Here is a 16,598-nt window from a genome sequence, read left to right as displayed (position 1 = left end):
TAGAAGTTAGCCACATATTGATGTAGCCTTACTGCTCGCTATGATTTCAAATGCTCTGAACTTGACTTCTGCCATTGAGGAGGAAACATTTCCTGCCTAATCCTCATGTTTTTGTAGTGTAGATGCACATATTGAGATTGATCTTACCTCTCTCCTTCAAAAATGCAGGAAATAAGTAAAACTAGTTCCTGCCCATACCACAAGCAAAGAATGATGGGAAAGTAAAAGCGATTGTAGACCGAAGATCCCAGAACTTCACTTGGACTCTAAGTCTTCATCTTTAATTAAAGAAATTGAGAAAAACATAGGCAAAAGCATTTGTTCTTACACACACTGGTAGGCAGAATATTTGTACTCAGGTGTTCCATTTGCTGTGCTTCAGTGACAGTCAATGTTAAATGTTTTTCCTGCCTGGTTTCTAGGTGAGCATCAGCAGTCTCCTGTCCTCCAGAAAATCTCTTATATGAAATAAAGAGTGTGCTGACATTGGCAATGGTTCCAGGAATCCACAAGCCCCGTTGAAAGACACTTTCCCAGAAAAGAGTGTCACTTTGGGAGTGTGGGCTTTGAAAGAGGAAGTGATGACTGGAGAGGAGAGAGGATTAGTTTAGGTAAGAGGAGTTTAATTTTCTTTCCAGCGAGCAGCCTTTTCATCAGATTTTGGCCTTTCTCTATATTTTGCAGCATCTTGAGTTGCAGTCCAACTATTTACAAGGTTCAGATGAAAAATCCAAACCTTAATTCTCATTTTGAAGGCCCTTAGATCATGCTGTGGACAAGCTTCGTCATCCCAGCTGAATTACACAATGCCCTAGAAAAGGATGACAGTAATTCATGCAAATGTTGTAACTGTATTCCTTGCATGTACTCTTTTAGTCATGGGTTATGAAGCAGCATTGGAAATGAGGCACATCCTGTGCAGCTCTGAACAGCCTATTCCCAGATTATGAAAAACATGTGAATGCAAGGGTCAGCCTGGATTTCCAATTTAGTCATCACAGAGAGTAAACTTGTTCAGGGGGAGCTAGTGACTGTTTTACTCAGGAAAGTCTGGAAAAAGGAACGGAATAGAAAAAAATGATGCTTGTATAAGGTTGTGTGTCTTTTCCTTTGTATTAAAATCCTTGTTTTTTGGCAATCTGTTGAGGAAAAAAAAATCTAACTTCAGCTAAACATACAAAATGGTGACTTTGAAGATGCACTTAATGTCATCATGAAACTTACCAGTTTTGTATGGACTGTGTTTCATCATTATAGAAGAAAGAAGGGGGAAATGGGAGTTTATAAAAGAGTACAGTAGAAGCTATAAAATTGATTTTCACAATATAATGACTAAAAAATAAAAGTCTTGGATATTTTAGGAAGAATCTTTAAAATATCCATTGTATTTCCTTCAGCAATTGAAGAGTCATCCACTTTAACTTGCAGAAACCATGTATGAGTTTTCTTTGACTACTGTTTAAAGTATACATATATATTTTATTTTACTCTTGTAAATAAGCTCTTCTAAGGATTGTGCTGACTAAGAAATTGTGCTGATGTTCCTCAACAGAAATTTTCCATAGTCAACCTGGCTAAAACATAATGAAGTTTTCTAAATGAAACAGTTTAATTCATGGAAAAACTTCAAATGTGATGGCAATGCCTTCAGCTACTGACTTACAGCAGAATGTTAATTGGTAATCAGAAGAAAAAAAAATAAGGCTATTCTTTTTCTAGACTTTTCTCTACATTATTCATTATTATATTTCCTTCTTTACCATGTATTTCTCAATTACCTTTGGGAATATTGTGTTCCAAAAAGACCAAATACATTTTAATTTAGCAGGTAACACACATCACTTGTGTTCCAACTGAATAAAAGTTAAACTACTCTTATTATGAATATTCCTGTTTTGCATCGCTATTCTTATTTAGTCTCATTTTTATTTATTTGGTTTGTTGTTTTTTGGGGGGTTTTCTTAAGATCTGCATATGTAATAGATGAATTTATGAGCATGCTGGGACACAGCTCCAGAAGACACAAATCATACCATCTTATTGAAATTGCAACATCCTGTGTTTTATGCCATTTCAGAACTTAGCTACTGGTTTTCTTGACTCTTCTTTATCTATCAAAATACATGAGGAACCCAAACCCTTAGAGGTCTAACTAAAGACTTTTAAAAGCGACTAACAGCTTTTCAAAATGCCTCAGATAGATTTGATTTTCAAAGAGACTTTCAAAGCGCAGTTTCTGAAAATCAGGTGCTGCAAAATGCGCTGGAGGATGGACACAGAAAACAGCTAGGTAGCCACACTAACTAACAGCTCTTGAAAAGATCAGTGTATTGTACCAGTTAGAAACTACCTACTAAATTTAAGGAACACCGTATTGTGCTTTAATTGTAAAAATTGCACAGGATGTTTCAAAGTGCATGTATCAGCTTTTTATTTCAAGATGGAAAGCTTGTCTCTGAAGAAGCCACGTGTGTGTGCTTGTGAGGAAAAATCTATTTAGAGACTGCTCTTCACTTAAACCAAACCTACTCCAAACTGGATCTTGAGACTTGGACAGGTTAGAACAGTTATTTTTCATAATGTTGTTCACTGTGCTCCTGCACACGGCGGTGCCTTCAAATCATTTGAATCAGCTTCACAAGAAAAATAGAATATCTTTCAGTAACAAGTAGAAAATTCATCTCTCTGAGGAGAGCACACTGTATCTAACCCTCTCACAGCCTGCAATGACATTCATTCTGCAATCAATTTAAAATGAGAAAGAGTTGACAAAAGAAACAATGGAATTAAGTCAGAGAAAGCAAACAATTATTAAACAAATCATTAGAAGTGACAAAAACAGGTTTTAAAAATACCTCCAAGAAAATGCTAGTAACTTGTACACTCTCTAGAGCCTTTTAGGCCTCACAAAATCCTTATTTTTGTGGCTTTATTTTGTTTGCTTGGGTTTTATACCCCACAAATCGCACTATGGCTAGAGGTTAAGTGTTGTTTTAGCCTGAAGGACAGCTGATATTTGGTGTGAAATGCCTAACTAATAATCACCATCTATTTGTCAAGGGCATATCCAGGATGGAAGCATATGTAGTTTAGAATTAATCCATTTTGCAACCCTCTCTTCCTTTTTTTGTCCCAAAAATATTGTATTCCCCCAGCTTCACCATAATAAATATCTGTATTATGGACTACAGCAGCTGGCTGGGGCAAGCTAGGATTGACTCAGGTTTAGGATTACTTCAATCAGTCTTTATTTTATTTTATGGCTTTGAAGTGCTAAACCTGAAGGGCTGTGACCACTTTGTTATAACTGTTCCCAGGGCACGCAGGAGATGGCATTGCCAATCTGGGAGGCTCAAAAACCTCGTTTGTCTGCTGAGCCCAGACATCCACCTACAGTGACAACAAAACGTGGCTCTGTGTGTAGATTTCAATTTCCCCCTTTCTCACCACGGCACACAGCCTCGTTTCTGAATATATTCTGACTCCCATCCACAAATGTTGCTTGTCTGCCATTTTATATGAATTTAGTACAGAGTTATAGAGCTGGTACCATATACTGAAATTCTCCCTTTTTTCCTGAAAGTCTCCCCATGGCCTCTCCATTCTTGTGTTCATTGAAACAGTTTGGTGCTATTTTCCAAATCAAGCAGCTTCTTTGTATGGTTTCTTTTTCAAATAGTGAACTCATAATTTATTACAGTATGTTTCATATTAACAGAGAACAATATTAGTGGTGCCAAAAAAGTATGAAATGTAATTGTCAAATACACTGGAGACAGAAAAATGGGTTTTGAAGTTCTTAAAAGTATTTGAATATTGAAAAAAAGGTTCAGCCTGTTTTAGATTACAATTTTTTATGGCTTTTTTTAAAAGGTATATCCCAGTGTATTTTATTTCTAAAAACCAAAGCCATAATATGACCTTCTCTTTGTAATATAAGATCAATGGCTGTAGATGATGAAAATTCACATTGTTGTATTTCAGATCAAAACCTTTTAAAAATAATACTAGATATCTTTGATCAATGAAAAGGAAAGTTAAATTACAGCTTATGATGAAAGTTTGTACAATATTTAACAGTGTGAGAATTCTTGGGCATATTCTGAAAAATTTGAGTTTTACCTTTTACATATTCTAATTTTTAACCAAGACATTAGGGTATATTTTCATCTTGTCTTGGTAAGATATGATGTGCATTTAATGATTTGCCAGTTTGTACCCCAGATGAGAGGGAATTGTGTTTTGGTGGCAAGGATGGATAAGCCTTGTGCTGGGTGCTAAATGGGACTATAAAAAATATTGTGCTGACCATATGATTCCTGTGACTATGGACTCTTGATTTAGGGCAGCTGGCAATTTTAAAGTAAATTAATACAAAATGTGACTTATTAAATATGGCATTTCTAGACATTCAGAATAGTGTATCCTCTTTTTTCCCCTAGTTTCATTTTGTTTGCATGAATCTGGTGAACAGAAGTGACTGATGTGACATGTGCAATGGCTTTACCAATCTCTAGCCTACATTGTGCCCTTTTCCAGGACTTCCCAGGCTTAGCTTAAGTGCAAAAGCTTAATTTTGGTTTAGATCTACTGCTTACTGAACTTTGGATTTTTGTGTTAGCTTTTCAGAAGTCCAAGACCCCTAAACTCTTGATTATGCAAGATACAGAAATCTGTGCATCCATTTCTTCTTTCCATCTATTTGCTCTTGGAGACCAATATACTCCATAGAGGCAGTAATTGGGCAAAAGGATATTTTCCATCACCGTGAATAATGGTTTTATATAAACATATATTTTTGCTTTAGAAACTGTATAATTAAACTATTTTATCAAAATATCATTTTGTTTGTCTTTAAAATCATCCATCTCTTTGAAGACACAAAATCATCAGAGAGGAATCTGATTTTCCAAATTGAGTGTTGAAAAAGAACGATAATAGTTAATAGAATCAAAATTAAGGTTGTATAGTATTTTTAAAACAATCAACACAATCAAATGGAAAACCAGTGAAAAATTATATTCTTAGTACAGGCCACTGTTCAACGTCCTGTTGCATGTAAAAATTCTGTAGAAACAATTTCATTCAATACTTGGTTCTCCTGGATTCTGAGTAATGCCTGTACAAGCACATTTCTTTTATTCTGATTTAACTCAGTTACTCACTTCTACTGATGGTGAGCAAAGCTTTCCCAAAATCAAACATTAGTATCTGCTGAAAATTAAGCCAATTACACTTTGTTCTACTTTCTGTGAGACACATCATCGTCATCTTCTTCGTAGCAGCATTTTGTGTGCTTGAAGTGTCATCACTTCCTCCATGCTCTCCAAGGTCTTAATCCTCTATTCTGTTTGATACCCTTTGCATCCAAACCTTCTGATTTTTCATTTATTCTTTTCTTTATGATTTTTAAGGTCTCTTCCAATCCAAACCATTTACGATTCTCACGCAGATTCTCTATTAAAACTTAAAACTGGGTATTGGAAGACTGCTCCAAAGTCTCCACAGACACTTTTCTTCAATAAACACTAGCAGAACCCAGCAAATCAGATCTGATCAGACTTGAGCCAAACTCCATTGTGTGTGCTTGGAGGCAGAGGAAATGACCAGAAGCAGAAATTTACATATGGTGGGGAGGTTACTTCTGAACACTTCTGCATTTAACAGCAAATGAATGACACTGGACACCTACTTCAAATGTCTGGAGTAACAGATCATTCTGAGACTTCACAACAAATAAGTCATGCACAAAGATTACTGCTCTCCTTGAGGGATTGCAGGCTTGGATTTCTTCACTTTGTCTGGTGTAAATATTGCAGAATAAAATTTAATATAAGGCTATGTCCAACCTACTATAACTGGGTTTACAACAGTCATTTAAATTGAACTGATTCAGTTCTTTTTAGCCTTGAAGAGATTATTTGTAAATGTTTCATGGAAGCACATATTATTTCAGAGAAATCTTGTGGTTTGTGTAATTTGGTCAAAAAAGGTACTCCTGTCTGTTAAGGTGTCTGAAGTTAGAAATCATGGAACAAATTTGCAATGCCATTGCAATTTGCAATGAAAAGGGTTTTCCTTTTCATTGGAACAATGAAAATGTGGATGCAGATTTTATAGCAGTCCATTTCACATGAACCAGTTACTGAGAGAACATAGTAATGCTGAGGCACACAATTACGTGATTTGTAGGCATGGAAGAATAGCCAGGCCACTTTAAAATTGCAGCTCAACAGGACTGTAGAATCATATAAAGACAGCACAGTTTTTTTCTGGCATTGAAGAGACTGTTTGCAATCCAGATATTTACTTGTGAAAACCCTTCTTGGAGGGTGGATATGGAAAAGGCAAAGTAGTTGTATCCATTATATTTTGTAGTAAATGTCACTAAATGTAAGGCAGTCCAGCAAGCAAAAATATGTATGCCTTGAGAAGTTCATGCTTTAGCACATACTGCTATAAATGACTATTGGATAAATAATGAGTGGTACCTGGGAATAAGCATCTCTTTTGAAAAAATACATCACACAAAAAATTGAATGGGAATAAATTGAAATATTAAACAAATTAAAGGAGGAAATCAGAAGATAAGACAGAAAAGGGGGAGGGAGAGTACTAGATAGATAAAGAGTAAAATCCTAGCTACACCTATTTCTCACCACAGTGAATCACTTAAAGTTTTCCTCTCCTGAAACATATATTTTTCTGTTACCTTCTCCTGTTATTGACCAATGAGACTTTAATAATATATACACTTGAACATTCCCACAGGGTAATACTTTCTGCTTTCTCTCACACTAACAAATTTCTCTGGTCACTCCTAGGAAAAGTAACCCATATTGTTACAACACAAATTCTACTGTTCCAAGTTTCTTAATTAAAAAGTGGACTTTCTAAAAATCTCTAAATGACAGGTAACTGATGGTGTGGGATGAACACTGGAATAATGTCATTAAGCACTAGACTCCTTTCAAGCCTGCATGTGGCACAGAGGCCAGTAAAAGCAAGTTGTCTGCCCTCTGACTGCTGCTGGGCAGGGCTTTGGCTGGACACCTCAGCTGGTTGCCCTGTCGTAGTTTTGGGGTTTCTCAGAGTTTGATAAAACAGAAGAGTAAGAGGCTGTCAGAGGCATGTTGGAAAGCTTTTGTAGTTTATGTGGGATGGGCCCTGAAGGAAGCACAAGTCTCACTGACATTCATAAATTAGCAAGCAAACCAGTTTACTAGATAGGCATTGCATGATTTTATTTTATGTTTTTTTAATAAGGCTTTTTCATCAAATATTTATTTCCCATATTTAACAACTTTTATTTGGTTTATTTAACAAATAATCCTGCTCTTTGGAGTAAGTTATTCACTAAGTGATTTTTTTTCTCCAAACTCATCCAGCTTTGCACATAATTTAAAAGAAAACATTTTTTTTCCACAAGCCACAGGAAGTTCCAAATGATTATTTAAAAGAGGGCAATGAACGCTTCCCAGTATGATGTAAAAGTAAAATAAATACCACTCTCAGTCACATATTGTTCAGACAGACACAAAACAGATTATATGAGAGGCCAGGAGAAAACTCCCTGCATTAATAGGCTGAGAAAATAAAGTAGTTTGAATAGTATTATTTTAGTCCATTTGCTCATATTATAATAGTGCATTTGCTCAAGGCTGTTTTCATTATTCTCCAGATACACCTCTTTTGCCTTATGGTAGAACACTAAAACACTTTTTTTTCTCCCAAATAATTTGGAAGGAAAATTTTTGTGTGTGATATTCTGAGTAAGAAATACGGTAATATAGAGAAATTTTTGCCTCTGTTTTTTATTAACAATAAGTTACAGTAGGAAAGAATTAAAAACACATTTCCCAAAATAAGTATCAATGATCATTTTCCTCCAAACCCAAACTCTTTAACCAAATTCTTCTTGCATTTTAAAGATTCTTCTCACAAACTTTTGTGTGCTTAAATTTAAAGGATGTAGCAAACACCTTCATCTTATTGCACACAAGAGATTTCCATCCTTGATTTCAGTTGGTGTTGGATAGGATCATAAATAAATAGGTCAGTTTTGAACGTCAGCTCAATTGTGCTTGTTCAGTGGGACATGTAGGAAAATTCAGTTCTTCTAAAATGAGACCACAGATCTGGATGTAAGCAGATATTTTGGGAATTGTATCAGAAAATTTAAGCCACTATGAAATAATGTATGAATAAAATATTACAGAAAGAGTGAGCAGATATTTCATGTACTGAAAAAGTGTTGGCTTGCATACACTTTAATAAAGATTTGTATTATTATTTCTGCAGAACATGTTTAGAAGGACCATAAATTTCACTAATATGGATTTATCCCAGATTGTGTTTTTCTCCACTAATAATTATGAAACCATTTCACATCTCCCAGCTCCAGTATCTAATACATTATCCTTCCTTAGCCTGACATCCTTCAGGTAGGGAATGTATTTGAAATAGCATGTAATATACTGCTGTGTGTTCATGATGGTGAGTTTTATGTTATTACCATGGGCAGAGTACCAGGCACTTATGGTGAAAATACATTTAATAAATTTGCCAGACAGAATACACAGGCTTTTTGGCAGCATTACTCTTTTGCTTATTGCTTTTCATGGTACTAGGAGCACTTTTAAATATCGAGTAAGAAAAGTTTTTATGCCAGAAAATATATTTCTGCCACCTAAAAATTGAAACAATAGATAATTTAAGGCTGTAAACTTTGTTGGGTTTTGACCCAAGAAGTGTTTCTTATCAGTTATTTATCTAGTAACATGAAAACAAGGCTTATTTGTCATTTCAGTTCTCTAGGAGCTATAGTACAAATCTAAACATTAAAACTGTATATATTTAAGTGACATTTGAAAGGCTGGTTTTTATGTTCTATCCTTGCAACCTTTTAGGAATATGTTTTGTTTGCATTTAGCTGCACTCATGGAAATACAGAGATATTGACGAAGGCAGCAACTTGAAAACAGCAAAAATTACTGAATTTGAGCAATATTCTTGGCATATGACTTGCCTTTCAGAGATGGATCATTACTGCCTTTGAATTATTCACTCTCAGTGATTTTAAAGTATAGTGATGGTTGTTGCAGTTCTGCAGGAGGTAGCATTCAGATGTTGATTTGAACCAACTTCCATGTGTATGTGAAAACAAGTACAGAAAAAAAAAGGAAAATAATTTACAAGATGTTTGAATATTTAAAGATATTTTTCCCTTATACACATCTAAATGTAGTGCTAAACCATAACTTAGTATTGGTTAAATACCTTTTAATTCCCATAGGTATGTGAAATTTCCAGTTCATGTTTTTTCATACAGAGATTTCCATAGACAGGTGCTGAATCTTAGGAGTAACTTCACATTTTCTAAATAGGCTTACAGCTGTTTGAGATTCTGGATATGATTCATGGAGACAGGCAACCCCTAGGATCCCACAGACAAATTATTGCTTGCATTACTCTGGGTTAAAATTATACCTTATAAGATGGTCATAAATATTAGTCAATCCACTCACTGTAAATAATAGGTAACATACAGGTTTTGACAAGCACATTCATATTTCTTGATCCACCTTGTAGATATGCCCAAGTGTGGACACAAAATGAAATTGAAATTATTAGCAGGGAATAATTTTCTTCTTCTGAACACCAAAACATAACCTATATATTAGATATATTGTCTGAAATCTTAGCCCAGTACTGGTTTGCTCATTACTGAACAAACCTGCTGAACCATATCTGTTCAAATCTGAAGATTAGGAAATTTTTCTGGGGCTTGCTGATGATTTCCCAGCAGCTGAGTTCACCATTGAATGGATAGTTTCTCTTTTTTTCACTTAAAAGCTGTTGAATCATTCTTCAGATTTCTGTGACAACATCAGTGTAGGTTTAGAAAAAATAGAAGGCTGCAAACTATTCACGATTTCATGAAATATATAGTTTTCCTGCTGATAAACGTTGCAGGCAGTAAGATGCACCTTTTTTTAACACCTTTGGTACTGCAAATATACTACTTTTATAAACACTCTTTGGAAGTGTTTTGCTGCTAATTCTACTGGACCTTCATGAACATCATTTGTAAATGGACAAAAAAGGAAAGTGTTTGAGTTACTAAAAAGTGTTTGGGCTTGCTAACTAAAATCATGTTAGCATTCTATATGCTTCCTCAAAATTAATTAATGAACAGGCAGCTGACAAGCTAAGAGTAAAGATAAAAAATTGGGAATGATTAACAGAATGTAAATTAAAGGCAGTTTTATGCATCTTGGCTACAGAGAGTCATAAAATACTACTTGTTCTATGACAGTTGCTTAGCTATTTAGTATAATAAACCAATTTACTCTTAAGAGAATATGGATAGAAATATAACTGCAGTCAGGAAACTGTGAAACTAGAAAAAAAAATTAATTAAATTGAAGCCAGAAGTATGGATATGTCCTATTTTTCTTTCTTCCAGTGGAGGACTGCTTATTCATATGTGCATATCAGCAGGGAAGCTTGGCCTCTTCATGGATGTAGGGGTCTGCCCCATCCTGTCATTTTTAGGCCAATTGCCAAAGAAAGTGAGTTTTTCATCATTAATGACAGACACTTTTGCTACTGATTTGTGATTCAGAGTTCTGTCACTAATCACAAAATTTTATGATTACACCTTTTCCAATATGTACACAGATGGCTTTCCATTGTTTTGTGTTGCTATGGGACAATTTAAATTGTCAACTACAATTGACAAAAGGAAAAGAAAAGCTAGACATGAAAAAATTCAAATCAAAATAGGAAGACTGAAAGTTACTTCAATTTCATATAATCACATTATTTTTTGTTGGAAGTGATCTTTAACAGGATCTCATTTCAAGTGTCCTGCCATGGGCAGGGACACTTCCACTAGACTGGATTGCTCAAAATCCCATCAAAACCTTGAAGACTTCCAGTAACAGGGCTGCCACAGCTTCTCTGGCTAACCTGTTCCATTGTTTCATCACCCTCAGAGCAAAGAATTTCTCCCTAATAACTTACCTAAACCTGCTCTCTTTCACTTTGAAGTTATTGCTCTTTGTCCTGTCACTACTTGCATTTATAAATGCCCCTTTCTTGGGGGCTCCCTTCAAGTACTGGAAGGCCACAAATAGTTCCTCCTAAGCCTTCTTTTCAGGCTGAAAAACCCCAATTCTCTCAGCTGTTCCTGGCAGGAGAGGTGCTCCATCCCTCTGATCATCTTGGTGTCCCTTCTCTGGACTCTCTCCAGCAGCTCCATGTCCTTCCTGTGCTGGGACCCCAGAGCTGATGCAGCCCTGCAGGTGGGGTCTGAGCAGAGCAGAGGGGCAGAATCCCCTCCCTGGCCCTGCTGCCCACGCTGCTTTGGATGCAGCCCAGGACACGTTTGGTGTTCTGGGCTGGGAGTGCCCATGGCTGGCTCGTGTCCAGCCTCTCACCCACCTGCACCCCAAGTCCTTCTCCCAGGGCTGCTCTCCATCTGTTCATCCCCCAGCCTGGATTGGTACCAGGGGCTGCCCTGACCCAGGTGCAGCACCTTGCACTTGGTCTTGTATAACCTCATGAGATTCCCACAGACCCCTTTCTCCAGCTTGTCCAGGTCCCTCTGGTGTCATCCCATCCTTCAGGTGTGGCAACCACACCACTCAGCTTGGTGTCATCAGCAAATCTGCTGAGGCTGCACTGGATCCCTTTGTCTACATCAGCAATGAAGATATTAAATAACACTGGTCCCAGTATGGACCCTGAGGGAAGGAACTTGTCACTGATACCCTTCTCTCTGAGCCACTGCTACCCTCTGGATGCAACCATCCACCTACTTTCTTACCCATCTAAGAGGCCACTTAGATGTGGCCATCAAATCCATTGCTCTCCAATTTAGAGGGAGGGATGTTGGGGGGGGAATGATGTCAAAGGCTTTACAGAAATCCAGGTAAATGACAACCTCCTCCTCTCACTTGTCCCTGATGGAGTCACTCAACCACAGACTATCACTGGGTTGTTCAGGCAGGACTTGCCCTTGGTGAAGATGTGCTGGCTTCTTGAATCACTTTGCGGAAGCTGAGTACAAATGAATATTGCCTCTTTAAGACCAACATTTTTCCTTATTTCAGGTAAGGTGAAGCATTTATAGCAGTTAATGTAGTGCAACAGTCCTTGGTGTTGCGCTGAGTTCGGAATGAGTGTAGTGACCAGGGGTTCAAATTCTTCCTTATCCAGAAAGGAGCTGAGATAACAGTACTATCCAAACACAAGAGGACAAGTTTGGGCCTCAAAAGGAAACTGAAGCTGCATTCCTGTTGGGAAAAAAACAACCAAACAAACTTATTAAAAATACTTCTGTCACAGCAAAAGCGCTTCTTTCACAGTAAAGCCAAGGACATTTTTGAGCCTATAGGTGGAAGGGAATGCCAGGAGCAGTGAAAGCCACTCTGCAAGCCCTCTAATGTATTGTTTTGAAGAGCCAGCTTTGGTTTCCTTCCCCAGTATTTCAGATTTCACATCTAATTTCACAATTCTTTCTTTTTCATTTCAGAAAAACAATATATTCTGTTTAAAAACTATCTGAAATGAGGACAAAATGGCAGCATTAATTATGAATGTTTTGCCTGTTTTTTTTGTTTAAAATACTTCCTGATGAAATAGAAAGACATTTTGTGCCTCAATAACATGAATACTATATTCATTGTTTTGAATGACTTAGATGTCAGAGGATTGTCTGAGCATCTGTAATTTGAAGAGCATATGTGAAAACATTCTCTAAGGAATAAAATCATATCTTTAGGCAAAAAGGTAATTTAAAATGAAACTTTCAGTTCATTCTTGCATATTAGTAGTAGTCAGATCTCAAGACAGTCAGTAGATATGAAGGCAGAAAGTCCTATAAAAACAACAGAATAGGCATAAGTTCTTTGTAAACCCCACATTATCCAAAGCCAAAGTATACTGCTCTCACTACTTATGCAGCATTTCTTAAAAAAGCAAAATAGTACTGTAGTTTTATGCCACACTATCATCAAACAGCTGGGCTTGCAGGGTTTTTTATACTGGAGATAAAGAAGGATGTATCTGCTGCTGTTTTTAGGAACTCCCTCTTTTCTGCTGTTTGCCTAAGTACAGTAACTAAACTGCAAGTTCTCCAAAGGAATGAGGTTTTTGATAGAAAGCCATTGAAAAATAAAGTCATGATTGATATATCAAGTGAAAATACAAAAAACAAAACAAAAAAAGAAACCAACAACAAAAAACAAAAAACAAACTTGGTGCAAAGGCAAGAGCTGACAAATTAAGAATTCCTATTCAACTGGTCTCAAGCTAGAAAAATTCTTCTCAAGCCGGAATTTGAACTTACTCTACTATAAACTTTGTTTTAAGAAGGGACAATTGTGGTAGAAGGGATCAATCACAGACAACAGAAACAGATTGTTGACCCTCCAACTAATCCAGGAACCTGTTACTGAGGAGGAGGAGAAAGAAGAGTAGAAGGAGAAAGATGAAGCAGCTGCCATGTGGCAGAGTGTAACCCTCCAGGAGTGTGAAGAAATTATGAGAGGTGTTAGTGGAGAAGCCATCCTCTAAAGGCACCAGAAGCCCTCTGCTGCATTATGGTAATTCTCACAGACCCATACTCCAAAACTGTATTAAATATAGATAGTTGTTTGACAGTAACAGACAAGAATTTCCAAGGTGCTAAGCTATTACTGCTACCAGTTGACTTCTCAAAAGCTGTGGATGCCACATGGTTACCTGAGAAGTTGTACCACACTAAGAAAAAAGCAGCTACATTAAAAAAACCAACAAAACAACATAATATATCCCTCTAAAAATGCTATTTCACACATACCAGTATGGAAATGGTTACAAGAGTTGTGCTTGAAGAACATTTGCCACGTAAAGAATGTTGCATTTCAGTGCCAGAGATCTTTACCCTGTCTTTAAAATCCCATGCAAATGTTTTCAAACAATGGTGCAGAGGACTGTACAGGAACCAGGACAAACAGAGGAAAAAAAATGAGGAAAAGATTCCTAAAAAGATGCAAGCACACTTTTTTTTTAATTCTTGATTTTTTAATTAAATTAAAACATTTTATATTATCAAATACTATTTTCCTGTCCTGTCAGCTAGAAGTGCCATTTAGTTTAGGTATTAGGTATTAGTTTGCTCAACAGTATTCAGTTTTCTTGTATTTATTACCTTGTTTGATTAATTTCTTAACGTGTTCTATCAAAAAATTCTATAAAAACTCCAGTTTTAGCTTCAAATATTTTTTTAAAATGCAAATGTTTCAAAAAATTCCCAGTCTACTTGGGAACTTTACAAGTCTACTGTCTTTTGATCAGAAGGGAATTTTGAAATATATTTCCAAATATCCAAAAATGAACTTTTATATAAAAATTAAGTAAAGAAAATATGAGGACACACATTGTTGTTGCTGTAACTAATAAAGTACTAGAATTTCTCTCCTTTTTTTTTCTTTTTTTTTTTTCTTTTTTCTTTCTTTTTTCTTTTTTTTGGGTCTTCAAAGCATTTTGCCAGCCATAAGGATAGTAGCCATACATATCTGAATAGATTTGGGCAAAGCTGCATGCTGCAAACTGCATAATTTCTACAATGCTCCTCCATCCTAAACCAATTATTCCAATTTGTATTATTTCTGAGTACATTTTTGCCATGGTTTCATTTTTTCCACTTGTGTAGCTGTGTGACTAGAGACACAAGTAACAGGCACACTGCTTGTACCATTGAATCACATTTAAATTATTACATTTTAGAACATACTGCAAGCTATCTTTGAAAGCAGTAGAGTAGAGGAAAACAAATGCAATTTCATTTCCTATTTCTAATCTCAATACCAATGTATTAAATCAATGTGATAGTATCACTGATTCTTGGGGTGTTCCTGTGTAGGGCCAGGAGTTGGATTGATGAGCCTGATGGTGGTCCCTCGCAACTCACACATTCTGTGACTGCATGACTGTCTCAAACATACCAGGCACCACAGATGTCTGCTGTTACAGCAGTGGAGCACTGCACTGCTTTTCCCATGTAACTTGGCAACAGAGGCTCTGTGTGACAGACCTGTCAGCCAATGAGCCCTATAAATCCCAAAAGCATTGCCTGGTTCTTTTGGTGAACATACCCCTCCCTTGAAAACTGAGACGGTCACTAGAGTGTTTTATAGAAGCGATCACCAAACTCAGGTTTCCATGGTTAAAAAATATTTACAGATCATTTGCCTATATTCAAATATATATATAAGCCTCTTCCCAAACAGTAAAAGATTCTGAACTGATTTATAACTTTTTGTACTAACTCCCAAAACCTGCAAAAACACATCTATTAAGAGAAGGGAAATGGTGGAAAGTGAATTCCCAGATTAAGAAATATACTTGTAAAACAATATTTTCTATTATTTCATCACATCTAATTGCACTAGCCATTCAATAAGACAACCAAGGTGATTCTGGAACTGAAAAAAAAAAAAGAGATTGATTTTTTGTTTATTGATTCCTATGAGTTAACAACGGAGAATGACTACACATTAACATCAGCCTAGGAGGCAGCCCTGGAAGAGCCACAGCTGCAGCTTGCTGCTAAAAGCATCTACTCTAAACAGACAAGATAGACTCCTGAATGGTTGGAAAACACAAACATTACCCCTGGAGTGGCAGCAGATCTCAGATGGATGATAATGTCAGAGACAGTGGCAATACTTGGGAGGAAAACACCAAGTAAAAGCAAAGAGGAAAGAGGACATTGAAAGGAACAGGGGATAATGAAACAGTGTTAGAGGAGAGGCAGCTGTGGCTCAGATGGAGGTGAGTTAATGGTAGTTACAGGTCCAAATCTCCCCTAGGTTGGAATGTCTCCAATCCTAACAGGACCCTCCTTGGGCTACATCTGGAGCTGCCCCTGTAGCTGAAGTTTCTGGCTAGATCTTTTCTCTGAATTTCCCCCTGGAGGATGGGTAGGAAAAGAAGAAGATGACCTGAAGTTTACATGTCCCAAAACTCTCTTTTGCATGGTTCCAGGGTCAGAATGATACTTAGGAGTTCAGGAGTTAACAGCTGGGCCCTGTCATATCCCTTCTCCTCCAGGACAGCTGCCCATGCCATCTGGTAGAAATGTGGTTTATACCTCACACAAAGTCTCTCTCTCACCACACAGTTACTACAAGGCCTGTTTATTCCACTGTTGTAGCATATTCCCTCTGCATTTTTCTGTTCCCACCCATCATTTATTCATAACAGATGATATTGTTGCAGGACAAATGTATGGTGAAGGTGTTTTCAGCCTTTGTAAAAGCTCTAAAACATGTGCAGAAAGTTCATTATTATCCTAGGTTTGTAAAAAGGCCTCCCTCCCTCTTTTATTGTTTCCTTTTGGTATCCTTCCATATAGCAAAGCCTACGTACACATAACCCAAATATTTAGGACCCCAAGCTCTCAAATGCAATCCATGTCTGTTCATTTTCTCTACAGAGAGCAAGGCTGTGATTAGACATGAAATAACTGTAGATAATAAATCTGCTCCCAAGGACTGAGTAATCTTATTACAAGTGGGAAATGATGGTTTACTCATCAACATGTG

General features: G+C 36.7%; 1 long non-coding RNA gene across 1 annotated transcript in view; it reads right to left on the bottom strand.

Moving 5' to 3' along the window:
- Positions 1 to 7,218: 7,218 nt before the first annotated feature.
- Positions 7,219 to 16,598, bottom strand: part of LOC111933533 (uncharacterized) — a 77,654-nt gene continuing 68,274 nt past the window's right edge. The window contains exon 4 of the long non-coding RNA XR_015286482.1: positions 7,219 to 12,302. This is a non-coding gene — a long non-coding RNA (uncharacterized LOC111933533). The remainder of the gene's footprint in view (positions 12,303 to 16,598) is intronic.

The sequence above is a fragment of the Cyanistes caeruleus genome, chromosome 4 (genome assembly GCF_971803275.1).
Source record: "Cyanistes caeruleus chromosome 4, bCyaCae1.hap1.1, whole genome shotgun sequence".
Classification (NCBI taxonomy): domain Eukaryota; kingdom Metazoa; phylum Chordata; class Aves; order Passeriformes; family Paridae; genus Cyanistes; species Cyanistes caeruleus.
This window is presented reverse-complemented; position numbering and strand designations above follow the sequence as displayed.